The 25,773-nt window shown below is 44.4% G+C and overlaps 1 protein-coding gene and 1 long non-coding RNA gene across 2 annotated transcripts in view; one reads left to right on the top strand and one right to left on the bottom strand.

Annotated features, from left to right (window-relative positions):
- Positions 1–4,060, bottom strand: part of LOC139232463 (uncharacterized) — a 90,700-nt gene extending 86,640 nt beyond the window's left edge. The window contains exon 1 of the long non-coding RNA XR_011588011.1: positions 3,782–4,060. This is a non-coding gene — a long non-coding RNA (uncharacterized lncRNA). The remainder of the gene's footprint in view (positions 1–3,781) is intronic.
- Positions 1–25,773, top strand: part of LOC139232462 (nuclear receptor subfamily 6 group A member 1) — a 352,134-nt gene that overhangs the window by 63,799 nt on the left and 262,562 nt on the right. The gene's annotated exons all lie outside the window — the stretch shown is intronic.

Below are 25,773 nucleotides of genomic sequence, written 5' to 3' on the forward strand. Positions count from 1 at the left end.
GAACTTGTATTTATAAATAGTGAACATCCTAAAGTGCTTCACGACCAATTCATTATTTTTGTAGTACAATTACTGTTGTTATGTAGACGTAGTGGATAACTGCACTACCTGGTATGTTACTGAAAGAAGTTTCCAGGTTCGATCGTTGATCTGCACTGGGTTAGCTGATTTTCATCAGAGTAACAGTGGATGCACTACAATTGGTTTCATGTCCCCAGTCTAGGGAATAGGTCCTAACTGATATCCAATGACCCGTGCTGGATAGTATAAAATCATAGAATCTTACAGCAGAGGAGGAGGCCATTTGGCCCATCGTGCATGTACCGGTTCTCTGGAAGAGCTATCCAATTAGTTTCTCCTGCAAATTTTTCCTTTTCAAGTCTATATTAAATTCCTTTTTGAAATTTACTACTGAATTTGCTTCCACCACCATTTCAGGCAGTTCATTCTGGATCATCATAACTCGCGGTGTAAAGAAAATTCTCTTCCTCTCCCCTCTAGTTCTTTTGACAATTATCTTAAATCTGTCAGTGGTAACAGTTTCTCCCTGTTGACTCTATTAAAATCCCTCTTAATTTTGAACACTTCTATTAAATCTCTTCTTAACCTGCTCTACTCTAAGGACAACAATCCCAACTTCTCTAGTTTCTCCACATAACTGAAGTCCCCCCATCCCTTAGTAAGCTTAGCTGGATGTTGGTTGAGGATAGCATTAGGCTCAACTGTGATGACCCCATTGTCAAATATCTTGCCGACACTCACTGTTGATGCTTATACATGATGAATGATTACTTTGGGACTGTTGAGCTGCTGCCACTGTTGGAACTATAATGCAGCATGAGCCACCGCTTCAGGGACAGAAAGAAAATTGTGGAATTGAATTGTAATTGATTTGAATAATCACAATTTAGCTGCAAAAATGTACTAACATTAAAAACCATTTTGTGGAAGAAAGAAAGTTTTCTAACTGAAGTACAAAGACCACCCAGCAGAGTTGGAAGCTTGATGTAGGAAGAATAGTATGCTGGAGTTTTTTTTCTTTTTCCAGTCTTCTTTAAAGTATTTAATGGCTATGCCTGTAGGCAGTAGGGTAAATGGCCATATGGGTTCCATGATTTTATGTGCTACTTCATTAAAGTTTCTTTTAATGACATCCAAGATACTTTTATTTTTAAAAAGTAGCCGTTCTTAACAAGGTCCCCAGAAGCAAACGTAGTGTAGTTGTGGCTTTTTGTGACTCCAGAGCTGACACTAATGCATCAAAGGCTATCATTTCCTGTTCATTGCAGACCCCTCTGCATGTGCTTAGTAACCTGTTTCAACCTTTGTGTTCCTGTGCTTGTAATTGTGTGCTAACAAATCGCCTTTGTCCACCAAATCGAATGGTGGCTGGATCTGGCGAATTGCTGTCTGGTTTGTATTCAAATCCAGGTAAGGAGTCAGAGAAGTGGAAGGATATGGGCAGTCCAGCAAATAAATCTGCTCATTTTTATGGCACCTTGATCGAATACCCTGCTTAACTGTTTAGAACTGGTCAGTCTGGAAAGTTTTATCCGTAATATATTTAGGCAAACTGAACATTGAAATGTATTCACAATCTTACATCATCTGTTGTTTTTTGTTTAAGTAAGCACCAAAAAATGGTAAGTATTTGCCATAGATTCAAAAACATATACAAGATGTAGAAAAAAATCACTACATAATTTATTATTTTTAATCTTATGCTGCCAAATACAGTTCAGTTCAAAAATCAATTTAATCAATTTATAAAGTACTTAAACATTCAATTTTTACTGTTTACTAGCATCAGAGTTTCTAAGTGGGTTAGTATGCAGTGGTGTCAATTTCCAAAGCCTGTTAAGAGTGTTATCCTTGATGTGATAGAAGACATGCAGCACATTCTCCAGGACAACTTAACATATAAAACAGCTGCTAAAAGATAATAACAAATTGATACAATCTCTAAAATAACTTCCCATCTACAAATATGTTATTTCCTTTAAGTGACAATAGTAACAGTTATGCATTATTTTGTCCATCCTGATCAAACAGTTACAATGTAAGGCATTTGTATTTGTGGATATACAGCTCAAGTATATTTAAAAGTTGTATTCTCATTTTGGTTTGTCCATGTTGAATAGCTGCTAAAAGATTGTAGCAAATTGATACAATCCCTAAAATAACTTCCCATCTACAAATATGTTTTTTCCTTTAAGTGACAATAGTAACATTTATGCATTATTTTGTCCATCTTGATCAGTTAGTGTAAGGAATTCCAATTTGTGGATATACAGCTCTAGTATAATTAAAAGTTGTATTCCCATTTTGATTCGTCCGTGACTAATTTTTTTTGAGATAATGCTTCTGCTATTGGGTTCATAATTCTCAGTGCAAGTTGTTGTAATTTAGGTTTCGTTTTTTTTATTGTAAAATAATAAAACTTATACTTAAGTTGTGGAACAAAATGCTTTTAAGTAACCCTTTGAAACTAAATGTTAATTCCTTAAAAGTTTGAAGTATATACACCATTATCCTTTCTGCTATGACTCTTATACATAACATTTACTGAAAGCCCTCAAAATAATATCGCAAATACATAAGTGACCACACTATAGCACATATAAGTTAATGTGTACTTACTGGGGGACCACACTAAAAGGAACTATTTTGTTTTCCTACAGTTAACCTTCTGTTTCCGGAATTTTAAGCCTATCAGAAGAGTGTACTATTGCTTTATTATGCACATATCGTCATTTTAATTCAATTTTGGAAGTCTTAACATTTGTAAATTGAAATAATATCTGCATTTCTGAATTTTTTGTGTTTTTGTTTATAGTGCATGGATGGATGATATGTGTTTTTATACACATACAGAATAATTAGCAAGTATATGACAGTATAGCAATCCTAAAAAAAGAACTTTGGTACAATTTTCTTTATACTTTACAATGTATACCTCAGCAGAAGCTTGACATATCTTTTATGTTCTCTTTTTGTCTCAAACTCAGACAGCTTTTGTGAGTAGCAGTGTGCGGATTAAAAGCTTTTAGACAAAAGCAGGCGCGACTTAGAGAAAAAAAAGCATGGAGTATTTCCTGTCACTCAACACATTCCATTTCACTCCCCACAAAAAAATCTGAACACCATTTTCTGTATTACAGCAGTTTTATCTACACTTTCAGTTAGCATGCTTTTGCTACTTTAATATATTTTTTAAAAAGCAAAACCGAATGAAACTGCCAATCTTTTTTACAAGGCAAGTCAAGCTCACGCATGAGCACCTCACACATCCATTTTTTCTGCACAGCAGCTGGCTGACCTGTCTCGTCCACTGATGGCCTATTGAGCGACCTGGACTGTCTGGTTTTGGCTCATGCCTTTGTCCATGTCTGGCTGAGTTCCTCTCTGTCTATATTTGTTTCACTAGACCCTCAGGCAATAGTAGTGTTTAGTTACTTTAACATAAAGAGTTTGAAACAACACTTGGTTTATGCAATAAATTAAGTATCTACAACAAACTCTCTCAAAGTTATAATTTGGGAGCAGAAAACTTTAACACTTGCAGAGCAATAAATCATGATTCTTAATCCATTCCATATGCATATTTTTTTCAAAAAGTGGTATGAAGAGTCCTTCAGCTCAGAACAAAAGAGCACGTGCTGAAACAGGACTTCTGATCCAGCAACAGTATCCAACCAAAATAATCTTAAAACACACTTCCTTAGTATAACCTTTAGCATCCTTTTTTTCTGGCTAGTAAGAAGAGAAATAAAAATCTTACCCAGCAATAGAGAGGGCGATCACTCCTGGAACAACTTGCATTACGTCAGCCGCAAGGTTGGATCTTTGTCAAAAAAATGTTGCAGCTAGTGTAGGAAGGAAGACGACTTCCCCATAATTGAAACTGTAAGTTTAAAAAAAAATGGAATTATTGTTGTCAGCCAGTCTGCGCTGTGGCCTGAGGTGGGAGTTGAGCCATGAGTTTTGTTAGCATATATCAGCAGCTTGTGAGCCACCCAGACAAGGCATTGATCAGCTCCAGATTTCCTTACAGCCCCTGTCTGCTTCACTGAATTGAACTATATATGACCCAAATGATGGACAGGAGCAAATTTAGTCATGTGCAATGCTGGAACACAGACTATTCGCTGAGCTCTGGCAGTTTGGAGGTTGGCTTCTGATTGGGCCAGACCATGATCATTGAGACGTGAAGTCCTTTCCATTCAAACCCTGTTATATAGGGGTGGCTGTTTGGGTGTCTGGCTGCCAGCAATTGTCATAGAAAGCTCTTAAGTAATTATTTTTCTCTTGCTGGAATGCACGGCATGAGAATGGAGAAACTTAGTTTTGCTGTCATTCCTTTAAACAAATGCTGTATGGATTTAATAAAATGCATATTTACAGGGAAAAAAGACACAAAGAAATATCTTTAAAACTAAGAATGATGCTATCTTTTGAATTTAAAGTTTGTTTTAAAGGTAATAGGTGCACTTACATTTATTGTGCTTTTTTAAAAAAAGCATAGCTGTTGTTTCGTGAGGTATCCTGTAAGTTTGAACAAGATCAGGCTTGTCTTAATAGTAAAAAAAATGATGTCTTTGTTTCTGAAGACGAAGTCCACTTTTGCAGGATTTTTAGCTTTAATTAGTTTGTCTTTAAAAATACTTTGCAGACAGGTTTTAGCCTTTGTACGATAAGCGTATTGTTCTATTTTTGGGATGTTTTGTCTGTTCAATTTCCCCTGCATGAAGCCAATCCAATGTCATACTAAGAAATGCTACAGTGTTGTCAATTGTTAAGAATCCTAACAATTCTATCTGGATATAATAGTTTTGTTTGCCATATGAAACTAACTTAAAAATACCCTATGTGTTGAATACAAACTTTCTAAAAGTCTGTTTAATTTTTAGTTTCCTGTCATCCGACACATGGAGTAGAATTAATACTGAAACATTGCTGTTAATTACTTTGAATAACTAAAAAATATGTTTATAAAATCGTGGGAAAACCTGTACTTATAAGTCCTATAGAAAAAGTGAATATTTAATAAATTAACGATTAATACTTTATTTTTCAAATATTTTAATTCACTATTTTTATTTTCCAGAACTGTTCAAAAATCATGTTGAAAATCTTATTTAAAAAAGCTTTTAAATTGATGTATAATAGATTTTTATAAATAGATGTGTCCAAAATGCATACTTAGAACTATAATTATAGTTTGAAAAACAAGCTGTTGCATTTGTTTTTAAGATAGTAAGGTAACCTGGTGAACTCTCTTTAATCAAATAACTTTACTAATTGGCTGAAAAACGCTCCAGAAATGTGGGACAAGCAGTTTATAATGCAAACTTTATTGTTTCTTTATAATACTTAAGTTTTTTACTGAAAGTTGAAAAGGAGTCTTCATTTTAACATTAGATTTTGAGCTAACAAAATCTTGTTGTTCAGTTTTCCCTTCGGAGTGTTTGAAACTAGAACTGTCCAGCAGCTACATACCCAAAGAAGAATCAAAGGTAAGTTAACTGTAGTTTCTTAACTTAAATAACTATTTTTTATAAATCTCTTCATATAAGCCTCTCAGCCTCAATATCTAGTCACGTATTGAACTGCCAACATGGTGACTTAAAAAGCCGAGTCTCCAATGAGCTGTGACATAGCCTTTAATCATGCAAGGCAGTTGGGTACTGCTCTCATCAGCTTGTCCGAACTACTGGACCTGGGGATTTATTTCTAGTCTTTTGGGGGCACTGGGAAAGTAGGTCACAGGAAAAATACTGGCACTTATGCCATTTGCATTTATTTGAGAGAGATGACATATGCAGCAAGTTTACTGTATATTTGTTTATTGTTCTTGGAACACAAATATGAAAGAGAGGTTCAATTTCTATTCAAACAAATAAAGAACCATGACCTGTTAAATGTTTTTGATTGTGAATTTGACTCATTACATACTTACCCACTGAGCTAATTATATGAAATATAATTATTGAGGATTTGTAGAGTTCAAATATTTTGAACTAAATTTCTTCTCTTGCAGGAACTGGAGCCAGTTAAAATTAAATATATTTTACTGGGCACCAAGAAAAATGTGCCAGGGTGACCTTTTTTAAGATCACTTTTATTTCAGATCATCATTAGGCTATTAAAACTATCTTGTCTTATTTTGTTATTTTCTTAATTGTGCGAATTTAAAAATGTTCTTTGTAGTGTTTTTGTTAGATTTTTTTTTCTTTATGCACACATCCGCTGCAGTGAAATTGGTGATAGTATCGTCCACAGGGAAAATCACGTTTTTGCAGTGGCTTCTCTTCCCGCTCGCTCACTGTTACCTCTGGAGCCACTCAAGTATCTACCCTCCTCATTCTCATCTAGATGCTACCCTTTGGTAACATCATCCGAAAACACATCAGGTTCAATGTTTCCATTAAGCTGCGTGGCCGTGCAGTGGTCTGTAGGTCCTGCGCAGGCTGCTCAACAGCTTTACAATTGAAATAACCGCATGCGCGAGAAATTGAATGGGCCGCGCAGCCAGTTAAAGGGCCCATGCATCAAAAAGTTATAGGAACATTGGTCAGGTTCGACATGTATGCTGACAACGTCCAGCTCTATCTCACACCACCTTTCTCCATTTCTCTCTCTCCACCCCCCCCTCCGCCGACCCCATTTTTCACGCGGCTTGTCTGACATCCAGTGCTGGATGCAGAGTGCTTGAGTACCAGTCAGAACTATTCTACCAATCAATACCAACATTGATCTATAATTGGTAAACTTGCTCAACAATACATCTCTTGTAAAAAGAAACGTGCATCTTTGACTTGAGTTATCCTTTCACAGATGCTGACAATTTCTTGAATACAGATTGAACCCCTCTTATCTGTGACTCCCTTATCCGGCACCACCCCTCGTCCAGAACTATTCTCATCTAGGTGCTACCCCTTGGTAACATCATCCGAAAACACATCAGGTTCAATGTTTCCATTAAGCTGCGTGGCCGTGCAGTGGTCTGTAGGTCCTGCGCATGCGCACAAGGCGGTCGGTCACAATCCTACTCACCAATATAATCTTCCTCCTCGATTGGTTGCCGCCTCCTCGTTGCCCTGCTGGAACTCCTGCAGCCACAGTTCTTGGACCAGCCGCTCTTCCCCACAGCACTCCTTCCGGGGGGTTGGGACTGGCTCTTCGGGGGCCCCTGCACACTGACTAACAGTCGTTCCAGCCAATCGGCGCTCGCACACACTGACTGCAGCAGCAACCCAACCCAGCCCAGCAACAGTGCTTAAAGGTGCAGTCCACCCAAACACATGACCTCATCCGGCAAAATCCCTCATTCAGAAGAAGCTAGGTCCTGAGTGTTATATATGTAAACCTGTAAATACCCTGTTTAACCACCAGAGGGCTCATCCCCTGGAGTCCCAAGGAATCCCACAATCCCTATTCATAAGGAGGCCTCACAGACTGGAGAAGCACTCTGAGACCTGTAATAAAGGACTACGGTCACACCTTTCTTTGAGCTTGCAGTATCCGGTCTGACTCTTTATTCAAGACGTAACAACTGGCGACGAGATACAGATGACGAACACCACTGCAACAATGCAGAGAACCGTGGGCATCCTGGAGAAATTTTCAGAGGGAGATGATTAGCAAACCTTCGTGGAGCGACTCGACCAATACTTCATGGAAATGAGCTGGAAGGAGAAGCAAACTTTGCCAAATGAAGGGCAATCCTCCTCACCGTTTGCGGGACACCAACGTATGGCCTCATGAAAAATCTGCTCGCTCCAGCGAAACCCTCAGAGAAGTTGTACGATGATTTGTGCACACCGGTTCAGGAGCATCTAAACCCGAAGGAAAGCGTTCTGATGGCAAGGTACCGGTCCTACACGTACAAGAGATCTGAAGGCCAGGAAGTGGCGAGCTACGTCATCGAGCTAAGGGGCCTTGCAGGACATTGTGAATTTGAAGGGCACTTGGAGCACATGCTCAGGGACGACTTTGTATTTGGCATTGGCCATGAAGTAATACTTTGCAAACTTTTGACTGTAGAGACCCCAACCTTGAGTAAAGCCATAGCGATAGCCCAGGCATTTATCGCCACCAGTGACAATATCAAACAAATCTCTCAGCACACAAGTGCTGCTGCAAGTACTGTGAACAAAGTAATGTTGTTTTCGAATCGTAATGTACAGGGCTGGACATGTCTGCAGCTGCATGTCTGCAGCTGCATGTCCGCAGGTGACTCAGAGCATACCATCAAGGGTGGTGAATGCTTGGCCATTAACACCTTGTTGGCGCTGCAGGGGTGATCATCGATTCATAGAAACATAGAAACATAGAAAATAGGTGCAGGAGCAGGCCATTCAGCCCTTCTAGCCTGCACCGCCATTCAACGAGTTCATGGCTGAACATGAAACTTCAGTACCCACTTCCTGCTTTCATGCCATACCCCTTGATCCCCCGAGTACTAAGGACTTCATCTAACTCCCTTTTGAATATATTTAGTGAATTGGCCTCAACTACTTCCTGTGGTAGAGAATTCCACAGGTTCACCACTCTCTGGGTGAAGAAGTTTCTCCTTATCTCGGTCCTAAATGGCTTACCCCTTATCCTTAGACTGTGACCCCTGCTTCTGGACTTCCTCAACATTGGGAACATTCTTCCTGCATCCAACCTGTCCAAACCCGTCAGAATTTTAAACGTTTCTATGAGGTCCCCTCTCACTCTTCTGAACTCCAGTGAATACAAGCCCAGTTGATTCAGTCTTTCTTGATAGGTCAGTCCCACCATCCCGGGAATCAGTCTGGTGAATCTTCGCTGCACTCCCTCAACAGCAAGTATGTCCTTCCTCAAGTTAGGAGACCAAAACTGTACACAATACTCCAGGTGTGGCCTCACCAAAGCCCTGTACAACTGTAGCAACACCTCCCTGCCCCTGTACTCAAATCCCCTCGCTATGAAGGCCAACATGCCATTTGCTTTCTTAACCGCCTGCTGTACCTGCATGCCAACCTTCAATGACTGATGTACCATGACACCCAGGTCTCGTTGCACCTTCCCTTTTCCTAATCTGTCACCATTCAGATAATAGTCTGTCTCTCTGTTTTTACCACCAAAGTGGATAACCTCACATTTATCCACATTATACTTCATCTGCCACGCATTTGCCCACTCACCTAACCTATCCAAGTCACTCTGTAGCCTCATAGCATCCTCCTCGCAGCTCACACTGCCACCCAACTTAGTGTCATCCGCAAATTTGGAGATACTACATTTAATCCCTTCGTCTAAATCATTAATGTATAATGTAAACAGCTGGGGCCCCAGCACAGAACCCTGCGGTACCCCACTAGTCACTGCCTGCCATTCCGAAAAGTACCCATTTACTCCTACTCTTTGCTTCCTGTCTGACAACCAGTTCTCAATCCACGTCAGCACACTACCCCCAATCCCATGTGCTTTAACTTTGCACATTAATCTCCTGTGTGGGACCTTGTCGAAAGCCTTCTGAAAGTCCAAATACACCACATCAACTGGTACTCCTTTGTCCACTTTATTGGAAACATCCTCAAAAAATTCCAGAAGATTTGTCAAGCATGATCTCCCTTTTACAAATCCATGCTGACTTGGACCTATCATGTCACCATTTTCCAAATGCGCTGCTATGACATCCTTAATAATTGATTCCATCATTTTACCCACTACTGAGGTCAGGCTGACCGGTCTATAATTCCCTGCTTTCTCTCTCCCTCCTTTTTTAAAAAGTGGGGTTACATTGGCTACCCTCCACTCGATAGGAACTGATCCAGAGTCAATGGAATGTTGGAAAATGACTGTCAATGCATCCGCTATTTCCAAGGCCACCTCCTTAAGTACTCTGGGATGCAGTCCATCAGGCCCTGGGGATTTATCGGCCTTCAATCCCATCAATTTCCCCAACACAATTTCCCGACTAATAAAGATTTCCCTCAGTTCCTCCTCTTTAATAGACCCTCTGACCACTTTTATATCCGGAAGGTTGTTTGTGTCCTCCTTAGTGAATACTGAACCAAAGTACTTGTTCAATTGGTCTGCCATTTCTTTGTTCCCCGTTATGACTTCCCCTGATTCTGACTGCAGGGGACCTACGTTTGTTTTTACTAACCTCTTTCTCTTTACATACCTATAGAAACTTTTGCAATCCGCCTTAATGTTCCCTGCAAGCTTCTTCTCGTACTCCATTTTCCCTGCCCTAATCAAACCCTTTGTCCTCCTCTGCTGAGTTCTAAATTTCTCCCAGTCCTCAGGTTCGCTGCTATTTCTGGCCAATTTGTATTCCATTCATGTTGCTTCAAAGGATATGTTTGCAAGGGCTGTGGAACAATGGGACACCTCCAATGTATGTGCAGGCGAGCTGCAAACTCTGCTAATCCTGCAAACCACCATGTTGCAGAGGAGGACAGATCCACGGTGGATCACGACGAACCAGAGCCTCAGACTGAGGAGGCAGAGGTAGATGGGGTGCACACATTTACCACAAAGTGTCCCCAGATAATGCTGAAGGTTGAATTAAATGGACTCCCGGTGACAATGGAGCTGGACACGGGCGCGAGCCAGTCCATAATGAGCAAAAAGACTTCCGATAAATTGCGATGCAACAAGGCCTCGAGGCCAATCCTGACCCCCATTCGTACTAAACTGAGAACGTACACAAAGGAACTAATTCCCGTAATCGGCAGTGCTACCATAAAGGTCTCCTACGAAGGAGCAGTGCACAATTTACCACTCTGGGTAGTACTGGGCGATGGTCCCACGCTGTTCGGCAGGAGCTGGTTGGGAAAGATACGCTGAGACTGGGACGATGTCCGAGCGCTCGAACCGGGCAACGGGAAGTTCCACGGAGCAAAAGTATAGATCCGGGGGCGCGACCCATCCATCACAAGGCGAGAGCGGTACTGTACATGATGAGAGAGGGTAGAGATCGAGCTGGACAGGCTGCAACGAGAGGGCATCATTTCGCTGATCGAATTCAACGAGTGGGCCAGTCCGATTGTTCGAGTCCTCAAGGAAGATGGCATCGTCAGAATCTGTGGTGATTACAAAGTAACTATCAATCATTTCTCCCTGCAGGATCATTACCCGCTATCAAAGGCAGATGACCTATTTGCGGCGCTGGTGAGAGGAAAAACCTTCACGAAGCGGGACTTGACCTCGGCCGATATGGCACTGGAGCTGGAGGAATCATCGAAGGGCCTAACCTGCATCAACACGCACAAAGGTCTCTTCATTCACAACAGATGCCAGTTTGAGATTCGATCGGCCGTGGCGATATTCCAAAGGAACGTGGAAAGCTTGCTGAAGTCGGTCCTGCGCACCGTGGTCTTCCAGGACAACATGTTGGTTACAGGTCGGGATATCGTCGAGCACCTGCAGAACCTGGAGGAGGTTCTTGGCTTAATCGTGTGGGGCTCAGGTTAAAACGCTCGAAGTGCGTTTTCCTGGCACCTGAAGTGGAGTTCCTGGGGAGAAGAATCGTGGCGGACGGCATCAGGCCCAGCGATTCGAAGACTGAGGCAATCAAGAACGCACCGAGACCACAGAACTTGACGGAGCCGAGGTCATTTCTAGGACACCTGAACTACTTTTGGTAACTTCTTACCGGGTCTTAGCACATTGTTAGAACCACTGCGCTATTTACTGTGTAAAAGAGATGAATGGGTATGGGGTAAAAGCCAAGAAAATGCCTTTTCAGAAAGCTAGGAAATTGTTGTGCTCAAACAAATTGCTTGTGTTGTACGATCCATGTAAGCGTTTGGTACTAGCATGTGATGCGTCCTCATATGATGTCGGGTGTGTATTGCAACAAGCTAATGAATTTGGGAAATTGCAACCGGTTGTTAATGCATCCAGAAGTCTGTCTAAGGCTGAGGGCCTACAGTATGATCGAAAAAGAAGCGGTTAGCGTGTGTTTATGGGGTAAAGAAAATGCATTCATATCTGTTTGGGCTCAAATTTGAATTGGAAACTGACCATAAGTCACTTATATCCCTCTTTTCTGAAATTAAGGAGATAAATACGAATCCATCGGCCCATATCCAGAGATGGGCGCTCACGTTGTCTGCATACAACTTCTGCATACAACTACGCCATCCACCACAGGCCAGGCACAGGCACAGATGCTCTCAGTAGGCTGCCATTGCCCACCACAGGGATGGAGATGGCATAACTTGCAGATTTAGTTATGGTAATGGTAGCATTCGAGAGTGAACAATCAGCTGTTATCGCCCGTCCGATTAGAACCTGGACGAGCCAGGGCCCCTTACTGTCTTTAGTAAAAAAAAAAACTGTGTGCTCCATGGGAGTTTGTCTAGTGTCTCGTTAGTGATGCAGGAAGAAATAAAGCCGTATCAGCGGCGCAGAGATGGAATGTCTATACAGGCAAACTGCCTCCTATGGGGTAATCGGGTAGTGGTGCCAAAAAAGGGCAGGGACACCTTCATTAATGACCTCCACAGCACTCACCCAGGCATCGTAATGATGAGAGCGATAGCCAGATCCCACGTGTGGTGGCCCGGTATCGATGCAGACTTAAGAGTCCTGCGTGCACAAATGTAATACATGTTCACAGTTGAGCAATGCATCCAGGGAGGCGCCACTAAGTTTATGGTCCTGGCCCTCCAAACCGTGGTCCAGGGTCCATATCGACTATGCAGGCCCAGTCTTGGGAAAAATGTTCCTAGTGGTTGCAGATGCGTACTCCAAATGGATTGAATGTGCGATAATGTCGGCATGCACGTCCGCTTCCACCATTGAAAGCCTGCATGGCCTACCTGACGTCCTAGTGCGTGACAATGCTTCATCAGTGCCGAGTTCAAAGAGTTCATGACCCGCAATGCGATCAAACATGTCACATCTGCCCCGTTTAAACCAGCGTCCAACGGTCAGGTAGAGAGAGCAGTGCAAACAATCAAGCAGAGCTTGAAGAGGGTAACTGAATGCTCACTGCAGACTCGACTATCTCGAGTCCTACTTAGTTACCGCACAAGACCCCACTCGCTCACTGAGGTTCCCCCCGCTGAACTCATGAAAAGGGCACTTAAGACAAGGCTCTCGTTAGTCCACCCTGATCTACACGAACAGGTAGAGAGCAGGCGGCATCAACAGAATACATATCATGATCACGAAAATGTGTCATGTGAAATCGAGATTAATGATCCTGTATTTGTGTTGAACTATGGACAAGGTCCTAAGTGGCTTCCTGGCACCGTCTTGGCCAAAGAGGGGAGTAGGGTGTTTCTGGTCAAACTTTCAAATGGACTCACCTGCAGGAAACACTTGGACCAAATCAAATTCAGATTCACGGACTATCCAGAACAACCCATAATAGACTCTACCTTTTTCGACCCTCCAACACATACACAAATGGCAACCAACACAGCGGTTGACCACGAAGCAGAACCCATCACTCGCAGCAGCCCAGCAGGACTCGCCACGCCCAGCAGCCCAGCGAGGGCCCAACAAACGACTCACCAAAATCAGCATTTGCACTGAGATGATCAACCAGGGAAAGGAAGGCCCCAGATCGACTCATATTGTAAATAGTTATACTATTGACTTTGCGGGGGGGCGGCGGCGAGGGGAGGAGTGCTGCTATATATGTAAGTCTGTAAATACCATGTTTAACCACCAGAGGGCTCATCCCATGGAGTCCCAAGGGATCCCACAATCCCTTGGGAGCACCTGTACATAAGGAGGCCTCACAGGCTGGAGAGGCACTCTGAGCCCTGAAATAAAGGATTACAGTCACACCTTACTGTGAGCTTGCAGTATCTGGTCTGACTCTTTATTCAAGACATAACACTGAGGGTGCCGGATAAGGGAGGTTCAACCAGTCTACATTTTTGCTACAAGGCATCTTACATGACAGATGGTATCAATATGCCTTTCAATTTTGGTCCTGGTTTATAAGACACAAGCTCCAATGGACATATCGATATTGGCAGTCTCCAGCACTGCTTCAGCACGACCAATGTTGCTGGCTCTATAATAGCAGCTGAATTACATGAAGCCAGTAGATTCTTTTTGTAATGACATAGTGACAATATCTTTTTCTTTGTGGAGAATGAGAAGGAAAAGGAAGTGGTGGTGGGTGAGGGGAGAAAATATGTTGTCTGAAAACATCAGCACGAAACACAAACTGGAACCAAAAAGGATAATCTTGTGGAGGCAGAGGGCATGGCTGAGGTACTAAATGAGTACTTTGCATCTGTCTTCACTAGAGAAGAGGATGCTGACAATGCAGTAAAGGAGGAGGCAGTAGTGATATTAGATAGGATAAAAATAGATGAAGAGGAGGTACTTAAAAGATTGGCAGTGCTCAAAGTAGAAAAGTCACCCGGTCCGAAACGCATGCATACTGGGTTACTGAAGGAAGTAAGGGGGGAAATTGCAGAGGCTCTGGTCTCCTTGGATATCGGGGTGGTGCCAGAGGACTGGAGGATTTCAAATGATACACCTCTGTTTAAAAAATGGGGATAAACCCAGCAACTACAGTCCAGTCAGCCGAATGTTGGTGGTGGAGAAAATTTGAGACAATAATCCAGGACAAAATTAATTGGCATTTAGAAAAATATGGGCTAATAAAAGAAAGTTAATTGGAACAGGGGAGTGGGATTAATTGGCTAGCTCTACCAAAGAACCGGCACAGGCCCAATGGACCTAACAGCCGCCTTTGCTGTATCATTCTATGATTTATATTATTCTATTCTTTGGTAGTCTTTTTACTGAAAACCAGGGTAGCAGCAAGGACTCCTGTTTAGCCTTAGTGGAGATAACCCATCAAATTTCCAAGTTACGGCTTTCCTGTTGATGTAATTGTAAGAATGTACATTTTCAGCAACCAAAGGATTTAATTTTGTGAAAAAAATATTTAGGCAATATAAATATATACTGCCATCAGTTCTGAGAAATCTTTTCCTGACCTGATGTGCTGACAATGCATTTTAACATGTTAGTACAGGTGCAACATCCAAAATCCAGAGTTCCAGAATCTGGAATGTTTCGGAATCCGGACACCGGGTGGGGATCTGTGGTGGGATCGTCCGGAAACCAGAACATGTTCCGAAATCCGGACTCCCCGCCTCGGCCCGAACTCCGGCTGCCCGATTGCGCCTTGGGCCGACCTTCCCCGGCCTCGGCCTGACTTCCAGCCGCCTGACCTCCCCCGGCCTCGGCCCAACTGACCCCCACCAGCCTTGGCCCGACCGACACCCCCAACCTCCAGCGGCCCGACCGACAACCCCCCGGCCTCGGCCCGACCGACACCCTCAACCCCCAGTGACCCAACCGAATCTCACCCCGACCGACACCCTGATCTCCGGCGGCCTGAGCGAAACCCCCCCCCCCAACCCAGCCTGACCGACCCCCAGAACTTCAGTGGCCCAACTGAACCCCCATCTATCTTCCTAGGCAAAGGGGTTCCGAAATCTGGAAATACCCAGAATCCGGAATGGCCTCAGTCCCGAGGTTTCCAGATTTCGGACATCACATACTGGTTGCTGGAAAATGTTCCAGTGATTGTTTTATTTATAAGCAGAAAGGACATCTTTATAACGTTTTTAAAGTTGCAGACTTTTGGTGTCGTTCATCTAAAATGATAAACTATCCATGGCAAGTTATAGCATCTTTCATTTATCAGCCTAATAACTTGGGCATTTTACTAAAATTGCACAATATGTAGTACAATGGTTTCTTTGAAAATTTGGCTAGTTCCTTAAGGAAGTGCCTTTAGTGCTGTCATTCTGATTTTCAGTATTGTCAAAATATCTTGAGAAATCTCTGAATTACTAGTCCAGCAGCATAACCACTCCACTACTGTACCCACATAAACAAATTAACTTGCAACAGCATGACTGTCTTTGTACTGCTTCAAAAAGCTAAATACTGTGAAAGTGTTATACTCATAATAAATGGTCAGACTAAGTACTGTGTGTAATGAGCAAGTGTGACCTTAGCTCCTTTATTAAGGTTTCAGAGTGCAGGTACCTTGTGGGTGGCCTGCTTATATACTCTGCTCCAAAGGGATGCTGGGATCCCTTGGGACTCCAACAGGTAGGCTCTCTGGTGGTCCGGTGTGATGCAGGTTACAAGGGGTTAAATACATAACATCACTCCCTCGTGAAGTCAACAGTACACTTATTTACAAGGTGAGACGATCTGGGGCTTTGTGCTCCCTTGTCGATCGTCTCGGTACAAATGCTGGTGTGGGTGGGTTGGTCAGTTCTTCACTGGGCTGTTGGACAGCCGGGCTGCTGGGGATGATGAGATCGTTTTTGTGGTCAACTATGATGTCAGTTGACACTTGTATGTGTGTGTGTTTTGGAAGGTCAAAGTTAGTGGTGTCCTCTTTGGGTTGTTCGTAGCTATTGGTGAACCGCAATTTGATTTGGTCCAAGTGTTTTCTGTGCGTTTGTCGATTGGTCAGTTTGACCTGAAACACCCTACTCCCCTCTTTGGCTGTGACCGTGCCAGTGATCCATTTGGGACCATGTCCATAATTGAGCACAAACACAGGATCATTGATCTCAATATCGCGTGACAAATTTGCGTGGTCATGGTACACACTTTGTTGATCATGTAGATCAGGGTGGACAAGAGCGAGCCTTGTTTTAAGCACCCTTTTTATGAGCACCTCAGATGGGGGAATCCCGGTGAGTAAGTGGGGTCTGGTGCAGTAGCTGAGCAGTACTCGGGACAACCAGGTCTGCAGGGAGCCTTCAGACACTTGTTTCAAGCTTTGATGGTCTGAACTGCCCGTTCTGCCTGGCCGTTGGATGCGGGCTTGAACGGGCCAGATGTGACCTGTTTGATCCCGTTGCGGCGGGTCATGAATTCCTTTAATTCAGCACTGGTGAAGCACTGCCCATTGTCGCTGACTAGGACATCAAGCAAGCCACGCGTGGCAAATATGGCTCGTAGGCTTTCAATGGTGGCCGTGGACGTGGTTACAAACATTATTGCATATTCAATCCATTTTGAGTAAGCGTCCACGACAACCAAAAACATTTTGCCTAGGAATGGGCCCGCATAGTCTACATGGATCCTTGACCACAGTTTGGATGGCCATGACCACAAACTTAGTGGTGCCTCTCTGGGTGCATTGCTCAACTGAGAGCAAGTGTTGCACTGGCGCACGCATGACTCCAAATCTGAGTCGATGCCAGGCCACCACACGTGGGATCTGGCTATGGCTTTCATCATTACGATGCCTGAGTGGGTGTTGTGCAGTTCGCAAATAAATGTGTCTCTGCCTTTCTTGGGCAAGACCACGCGATTGCCCCACAAAAGACAGTCCACCTGCAGGGACAGCTCATCTTTGCGTCTGTGGAATCGCTTCCTGCATCTCCACTGGGACACTGGACCAGCTTCCATGGAGGACAAAGTTTTTTTTAAACCAAGGACAGTAAAGGATCCTGGCTGGTCCAGGTCCTGATCTGGCGGGCCATAACGCAGAATTTCTCGTTCTCAAATGCCTCCATGACCATGAGCAAGTCCGCTGGCTGTGCCATTTCCACCCCGGTGGTGGGCAATCGTAGTCGACTGAGAGCATCTGCGCAGTTCTCTGTGCCCGGTCTGTGGTGGATTACATTGTTGTATGCCGACAATGTGAGCGCCGATCTTTGGATGCGGGCAGAGGCATTGGTATTAATCTCTTTACTCTCCGAGAATAGCGATATGAGCGGCTTGTGGTCAGTTTCAAGCTCGAACTTGAGGCCAAATAAGTACTGGTGCATTTTTTTTTTAACCCCGTAAACGCACGCAAGAGCCTCTTTTTCAACCATGCTGTAGGCTCTTTCGACCTTGGACAAATTCCTGGATGCATATGCAACTGGTTGCAAAATTCCCGATTCATTAGCATGTTGTAGCACACACCGTATGATGCATCACAAGTTAATACCAATCGTTGACGTGGGTTATACAGGACAAGCAGTTTGTTAGAACTCAATAAGTTTCTGGCTTTCTTAAAGGCAGACTCTTGTGAATTCCCCCATACCCAGTCATCTGCCTTGTGCAGTAGTGCATGCAGGGGTTTGCTTAACCCAGGTATGAAATTACCAAAATAGTTAAGGAGCCCAGGAACGACCGCAGCTCCGTCACGTTCAGTGGTCGCGGCGCATTCTTGATGGCCTCCGTCTTGGCGTCGATGGGTCTGATGCTGTCTGATTCGATTCTTTTTCCTAAGAATTCGACGACCTGTGCCAGGAAAAAATACTTTGAGCGTTTCAACCTGAGCCCCACACGATCCAACCAACTAAGAACCTCCTCCAGATTCTTCAAGTGCTCCATGGTGTCCCAACCTGTAACCAATATGTCGTCCTGGAAGACCACTGTGCAAGGAACCAACTTTAGCAGGCGCTCCATGTTCTGCTGGAAGATCGCTGCGGCTGACCGAATCCCGAACCGGCACCGGTTGTAGATGAACAGACCTTTGTGCATGTTGATGCAGCTGAGGCCTTTCGAAGACTCCTTCAGCTCCTGCCTCATGCAGGCCGAGGTCAGGTCCAGCTTGGTGAACAGCTTCCCTCCAGCCAGGGTCGTCTGCCTTGGGTAGCGGGTACTGGTCCTGCAGCGAAAAACGGTTAATTGTTACTTTATAGTCCCTGCAAATTCTAACCGTACCATCCTAGAAACATAGAAAATAGGTACAGGAGTAGGCCATTTGTCCCTTCGAGCCTGCATCATCATTCAATATGATCATGGCTGATCATTCACCTCAGTACCCCTTTCCTGCTTTCTCTCCAAACCCCTTGATCCCTTTAGCCGTAAGGGCCATATCTAACTCCCTCTTGAATGTATCTAACGAACTGGCCTCAACAACTTTCTGCGGTAGAGAATTCCACAGGTTCACAATTCTCAGTGAAGAAGTTTCTCCTCATCTCGGTCCTAAATGGCTTGCCCCTTATCCTTAGACTGTGACCCCTGGTTCTGGACTTCCCCAGTATCGGGAACATTCTTCCTTCCTTTAAACTATCGAATCCCATCAGAATTTTATATGTTTCTATGAGATCCCCTCTTATTCATCTAAACTCCAGTGAATACAGGCCCAGTCGATCCAGTCTCTCCTCATATGTCAGTCCTGCCATCCCGGGAATGAGTCTGGTGAACCTTCGCTGCACTCCCTCAATAGCAAGAACGTCCTTCCTCAGATTAGGAGCCAAGACCTGAACACAATATTCCAGATGAGGCCTCACCAAGGCCCTGTACAACTGCAGTAAGACCTCCCTGTTCCTATACTCAAATCCTCTCGCTATGAAGGCCAACATGCCATTTGCCGCCTTCACCGCCTGCTGTACCTGCATGTCAACTTTCAATGACTGATGTACCATGACACCCAGGTCTCATTGCACCTCACCTTTTCCTAATCTGTCGCCATTCAGATAATATTCTGCCTTCCTGTTTTTGCCACCAAAGTGGATAACTTCACATTTATCTACATTATACTGCTTCTGCCATGCATTTGCCCACTCACCTAACCTGTCTAAGTCACCCTGCAGCCTCTTGGCATCCTCCTCACAGCTCTCACCGCCACCCAGCTTAGTGTCATCTGCAAACTTGGAGATATTACACTCAATTCCTTCATCTAAATCATTGTATATTGTAAATAGCTTGGGTCCCAGCTCCAAACCCTGTGGCACCCCATTAGTCACTGCCTGCCATTCTGAAAAGGACCCGTTTACCCTGACTCTCTGCTTCCTGCCTGTCAACCAGTTCTCTATCCACGTCAATACATTACCCCCAATACCATGTGCTTTAATTTTGCACATTTGAAAGTCCAAATACACCACATCCACTGGTTCTCCCTTGTCCACTTTACTAGTTACATCCTCAAAAAATTCTAGAAGATTTATCAAACATGATTTCCCTTTCATAAATCCATGCTGACTTGGACTGATCCTGTCACTGCTTTGCAAATGCATTGCTATTACATCTTTACTAATTGATTCCAACATTTTCCCCAACACCGATGTTAGGCTAACTGGTCTATAATTCCAAGTTTTCTCCCTCTTTTTTTTTAAAAAGTGGTGTTACATTAGCTACCCTCCAATCCATAGGAACTGATCCAGAGTCTATAGAATGTTGGAAAATGACCACCAATGCATCCACTATGTCTAGGGCTACTTCCTTAAGTACTCTGGGATGCAGACTATTGGACCCCGAGGATTTATCGGCCTTCAATCCCTTCAGTTCCCCCTTCTCGCTAGAAACTCTGTTCCCTAGTATTTCCGGAAGGTTATTTGTGTCTTCCTTAGTGAAGACAGAACCAAAGTATTTGTTCAGTTGGCCTGCCATTTCTTTGTTCCCCATTATAAATTCACCTGATTCTGACTGCAAGGGACCTACGTTTGTCTTCACTAATCTTTTTCTCTTCACATATCCATAGAAACTTTTGCAGTCAGTTTTTATGTTCCCAGCAAGCTTCCTCTCATACTTTATTTCCCCTTCTAATTAAACCCTTTGCCCTCCTCTGCTGAATTTTAAATTTCTCCCAGTCCTCAGGTTTGCTGCTATTTCTGGCCAATTTATATGCCTCTTTCTTGGATTTAACACTATCCCTAATTTCCCTTGTTAGCCACGGTTGAGCCACCTTCACCGTTTTATTTTTACTCCAGACAGGGATGTACAATTGTTGAAGTTCATCCATGTGATCTTTAAATGTTTGCCATTGCCTATCCACCATCAACGCTTTAAATATCATTTGCCAGTCTATTCTAGCCAATTCATTTCTCATACCATCGAAGTTACCTTTCCTTAATTTCAGGACCCTAGTCTCTGAATTAACTGTGTCACTCCCTTGGTGAGGCCACACCTGGAGTATTGTGTACAGTTTTGGTCTCCTAACCTGAGGAAGGACATTCTTGCTATTGAGGGAGTGCAGTGAAGGTTCACCAGACTGATTCCCGGGATGGCGGGACTGACATATCAAGAAAGACTGGATCAACTGGGTTTGTATTCACTGGAGTTCAGAAGAATGAGAGGGGACCTCATAGAAACGTTTAAAATTCTGACTGGGTTAGACAGGTTAGATGCAGGAAGAATGTTCCCAATGTTGGGGAAGTCCAGAACCAGGGGACACAGTCTAAGGATAAGGGGTAAGCCATTTAGCACCGAGATGAGGAGGAACTTCTTCACCCAGAGAGTGGTGAACCTGTGGAATTCTCTACCACACAAAGTTGTTGAGGCCAATTCACTAAATATATTCAAAAAGGAGTTAGATGAAGTCCTTACTACTAGGGGGATCAAGGGGTATGGCGAGAAAGCAGGAATGGGGTACTGAAGTTGCATGTTCAGCCATGAACTCATTGAATGGCGGTGCAGGCTAGAAGGGCCGAATGGCCTACTCCTGCACCTATTTTCTATGTTTCTATGGCTTCTCCCCATCTTAAAGTATTCTACCATATTATGGTCACTCTTCCCCAAGGGGCCTCGCACAACAAGATTGCTAATTAGTTCTTTCTCATTACACATCACCCAGTCTAGGATGGCCAGCCCTCTAGTTGGTTCCTCGACCTATTGGTCTCGAAAACCATCCCTAATACACTCCAGGAAATCATCCTCCACCGTATTGCTACCAGTTTGGTTAGCCCAATCTAGATGTAGATTAAAGTCGCCCATGATAACTGCCGTACCTTTATTGCACGCATCCCTAATTTCTTGTTTGGTGCTGTCCTCGACCTCTCTACTACTGTTTGGTGGTCTGGACACAACTCCCACTAGTGTTTTCTGCCATTTGGTATTCCGCAGCTCTACTCATACAGATTCCACATCATCCAAGCTAATGTCCTTCCTTACTATTGCATTCATTTTCTCTTTAACCAGCCACGTTACCCCACCTCCTTTTCCTTTCTATCTATCATTCCTGAATGTTGAATACCCCTGGATGTTGAGTTCCCCTTGGTCACCCTGGAGCCATGACTCCATAATCCCAATATATATCATATTCGTTAATAGCTGCCTGTGCAGTTAATTCGTCCACCTTATTACCAATACTCCTCGCATTGAAGCACAGAGCCTATAGGCTTGTCTTTTTAACACACATTGTTCCTTTAGAATTTTGCTGTAATGTGATCCTTTTTGATTTTTGCCTTGGGTTTCTCTGCCCTCCACTTTTACTTTTACTTCTTTCTATCTTTTGCTTCTGCCCCATTTTACTTCCCTCTGTCTCCCTGCATAGGCTCCCATCCCCCTGCCATATTAGTTTAACCCCTCCCCAGCAGCACTAGCAAGCACTCCCCCTTGGACATTGGTTCCGGTCCTGCCCAGGTGCAGACCGTCTGGTTTGTACTGGTCCCACCTCCCCCAGAACTGGTTCCAATGTCCCAGGAATTTGAATCCCTCCCTCCCTCCTGCACCATTCCTCAAGCCACATATTCATCTAAGCTATCCTGCTATTTCTACTCTGACTAGCACGTGGCAACAATCCTGAGATTACTACCTTTGAGGTGCTACTTTTTAATTTAACTCCCAGCTCCCTAAATTCAACTTGTAGGACCTCATCCCATTTTTTACCTATATTGTTGGTACCTATATGCACCACGACAACTGGCTGTTCACCCTCCCCCTCCAGAGTGCCCTGCAGCTGCTCCGAAATATCCTTGACCATTGCACCAGAAAGGTAACATACCATCCTGGAGTCTCGGTTGCGACCGCAGAAACGCCTATCTATTCCCCTTACAATAGAATCACCTACCACTATAGCTTTCCCACTCTTTTTCCTGCCCTCCTGTGCAGCAGAGCCACCCATGGTGCTATCAACTTGGCTGCTGCTGCCTTCCCCCGATGAGCCATCTCCCCCAACAGTACCCAAAACGGTGTATCTGTTTTGGAGGGAGATGACTGCAGGGGACTCCTGCATTGCCTTCCTATTCCTGTTCTGCTTGATGGTCATCCATTCCCTATCTGTCTTTGTAACCTTTACCTGCGGTGTGACCAACTCACTAAACATGCTATTCACGACATCCTCAGCATCGCGGATGCTCCAGAGTGAATCCATGCGCAGCTCCAGTGCTGCAATGCGGTCTGTCAGAAGCTGCAGCTGGATACATTTCCTGCATACATAGTCGTCAGAGATATGGTACCTGATTTCCCACATAGCACAGGAGGAGCATGACATGGGACTGGGCTCTCCTGCCATGACTTAACCCTTAAATTAATTTAATTTGGCAACTATGCCAAAGGTTACTTACTGATAAGAAAAAGATAAAGATAATAAAAAAACTACTCACCAATCACTTACCCCCTTGGCTGTGACGTCACCTTTCGATTTCTTAGTGGGAAAGCGGGTTGTGTAGAGGACACAGAGAGGCTGCAAAGAGATTTAGATAGGTTAAGCGAATGGGCTAAGGTTTGGCAGATGGAATACAATGTCGGAAAGTGTGAGGTCATCCACCTTGGGGGGGAAAAAAAACAGTAAAAGGGAATATTATTTGAATGGGGAGAAATTACGACATGCTGAGGTGCAGAGGGACCTGGGGGGTCCTTGTACATGAATCCCAAAAAGTTAGTTTGCAGGTGCAGCAGGTAATCAGGAAGGCGAATGGAATATTGGCCTTCATTGCGAGAGGGATGGAGTACAAAAGCAGGGAGGTCCTGCTGCAACTGTATAGGGTATTAGTGAGGCTGCACCTGGAGTACTGCGTGCAGTTTTGGTCACCTTACTTAAGGAAGGATATACTGGCTTTGGAGGGGGTACAGAGACGATTCACTAGGCTGATTCCGGAGATGAGGGGGTTACCTTATGATGATAGATTGAGTAGACTGGGTCTTTACTCGTTGGAATTCAGAAGGATGAGGGGTGATCTTATCGAAACATTTAAAATCATGAAAGGGATAGACAAGATAGAGGCGGAGAGGTTGTTTCCACTGGTCGGGGAGACTAGAACTAGGGGGCACAGCCTCAAAATACGGGGGAGCCAATTTAAAACCGAGTTGAGAAGGAATTTCTTCTCCCAGAGGGTTGTGAATCTGTGGCATTCTCTGCCCAAGGAAGCAGTTGAGGCTAGCTCATTGAATGTATTCAAGTCACAGATAGATAGATTTTTAACCAATAAGGGAATTAAGGGTTACGGGGAGCGGGTGGGTAAGTGGAGCTGAGTCCACGGCCAGATCAGCCATGATCTTATTGAATGGCGGAGCAGGCTCAAGGGGCTAGATGGCCTACTCCTGTTCCTAATTCTTATGTTCTTATGTTCTTTTTACTACTTTTTTGCCCTGTCTCCCAGCAGTAGCTTGCTGGTGGGCCCGTAGTAGGTTTCTCACGTCTCACTGCTCCTGCTCCCGACGCTGCTGGGCCTTTAGTAGGCCTCTCACCTCTTGCTGCTCCGCCTCCCAACTGCTGCTCCCGACGCTGCTGGGCCTTTAATAGGCTTCTCAACTCTCGCCGCTCGCTGCTCCTCCTTGAGTACCGGAACAATCAGACTGGCCCAGTCGTTGAAATCCACCGGTGCGATGATGCCTTCACATTGCGGCCTGTCCAGCTCAATTTCCACTTTTTTACGCATCATGTACGGTACCGCCCGAGCCTTGTGATCGATGGGTCACGTACCGGGAACCAAATGGATCTGCACTTTCGCTCCTGAAAAGCTTCCAGTGCCTGGCTCGAATAACGAAGGGAACTTGCTTAGAATCTGGGTCCATGCGGTGTTGTCGACGGACGAAAGCGCTCTGATGTCGTCCTACTTCCAGCGTATTTTCCCCAGCCAGTTTCTGCCAAACAACGTGGGGCCATCCCTTGGCACAATCACAGCGGGAGTTCGTGTACTGCTGCATCATAGACTTGGACTTCTGCACTGCCAATTACAGGGGTTAGTTCCTTGGTGTAAGTCCTTAGTTTAGTGTGAATGGGGCTGAGCCTGGGCCTGTGAGCCGCCTTTCCCCACAGCCTGTCGAAGGCCTTTTTAATCATTATGGACGGACTTGCCCCCATGTCCAGCTCCGTCGATACTGGAATGCCATTCACTTCAACTTTCAACATTATTGGTGGGCATTTCGTCGTGAACGTGTGTACCCCGTACACTTCTGCCTCCTCCATACGAGTTTCCAACTCGATCTGATCCACTGTGGATTGATCTTCCTTTGCAGGGTTTGCAGCTCGCCTGCACATTCAATGGAGGTGTCCCATTGTTCTGCAACCATTGCACGCATAGTGCTTAAAGCAGCGGGATTGATGGGGCCGATGATCAACTCCGCAGCGCCAACAGGGTGTTAACTGCCTCACATTAACAGATGATAGCAGACTCTGGATCAATTGAGGTCAGGCCACAGCAGCCGGCGTGTACGTTCTGCCCTGTACATTTCTGTTCAAAACCGACGTTACTTTATGCACAGTACTGGCCAAAACTTCTTCTGCGAAATCTGCTTGGTGTTGTCGCTGTTGGACATAAATGCCTGGGCTATTGTTATGGCGCGAAGGATTGTCTCATGTCCGATGCCCAGTACAACAAAAGTCTCTGAGCATTTGTTCTAGGAATCCCTCAAGCTCTCAATGTCCTGCAAGGCACCTTAGTTCGGCGATGTAGCTCGCCACTTCCTGGCCCTCCGATCGTTGACACGTGTAGAACCGATATCTCGCCATCAAAACGCTTTCCTTAGGATTTAGGTGCTCCCGGACCAGCGAACACAATTCGTAGGATTTGTCTGTTGGTTTTGCCAGGGCCAAGAGATTCTTCATGAGGCCATAGGTTGTTGCCCCACAGTTGATATTAATAACCCTTCAACTAGGCTGGAGTTTAATATTTTGAT

This window comes from Pristiophorus japonicus, chromosome 20 (genome assembly GCF_044704955.1).
Source record: "Pristiophorus japonicus isolate sPriJap1 chromosome 20, sPriJap1.hap1, whole genome shotgun sequence".
NCBI classification, from domain to species: Eukaryota; Metazoa; Chordata; class Chondrichthyes; family Pristiophoridae; genus Pristiophorus; species Pristiophorus japonicus.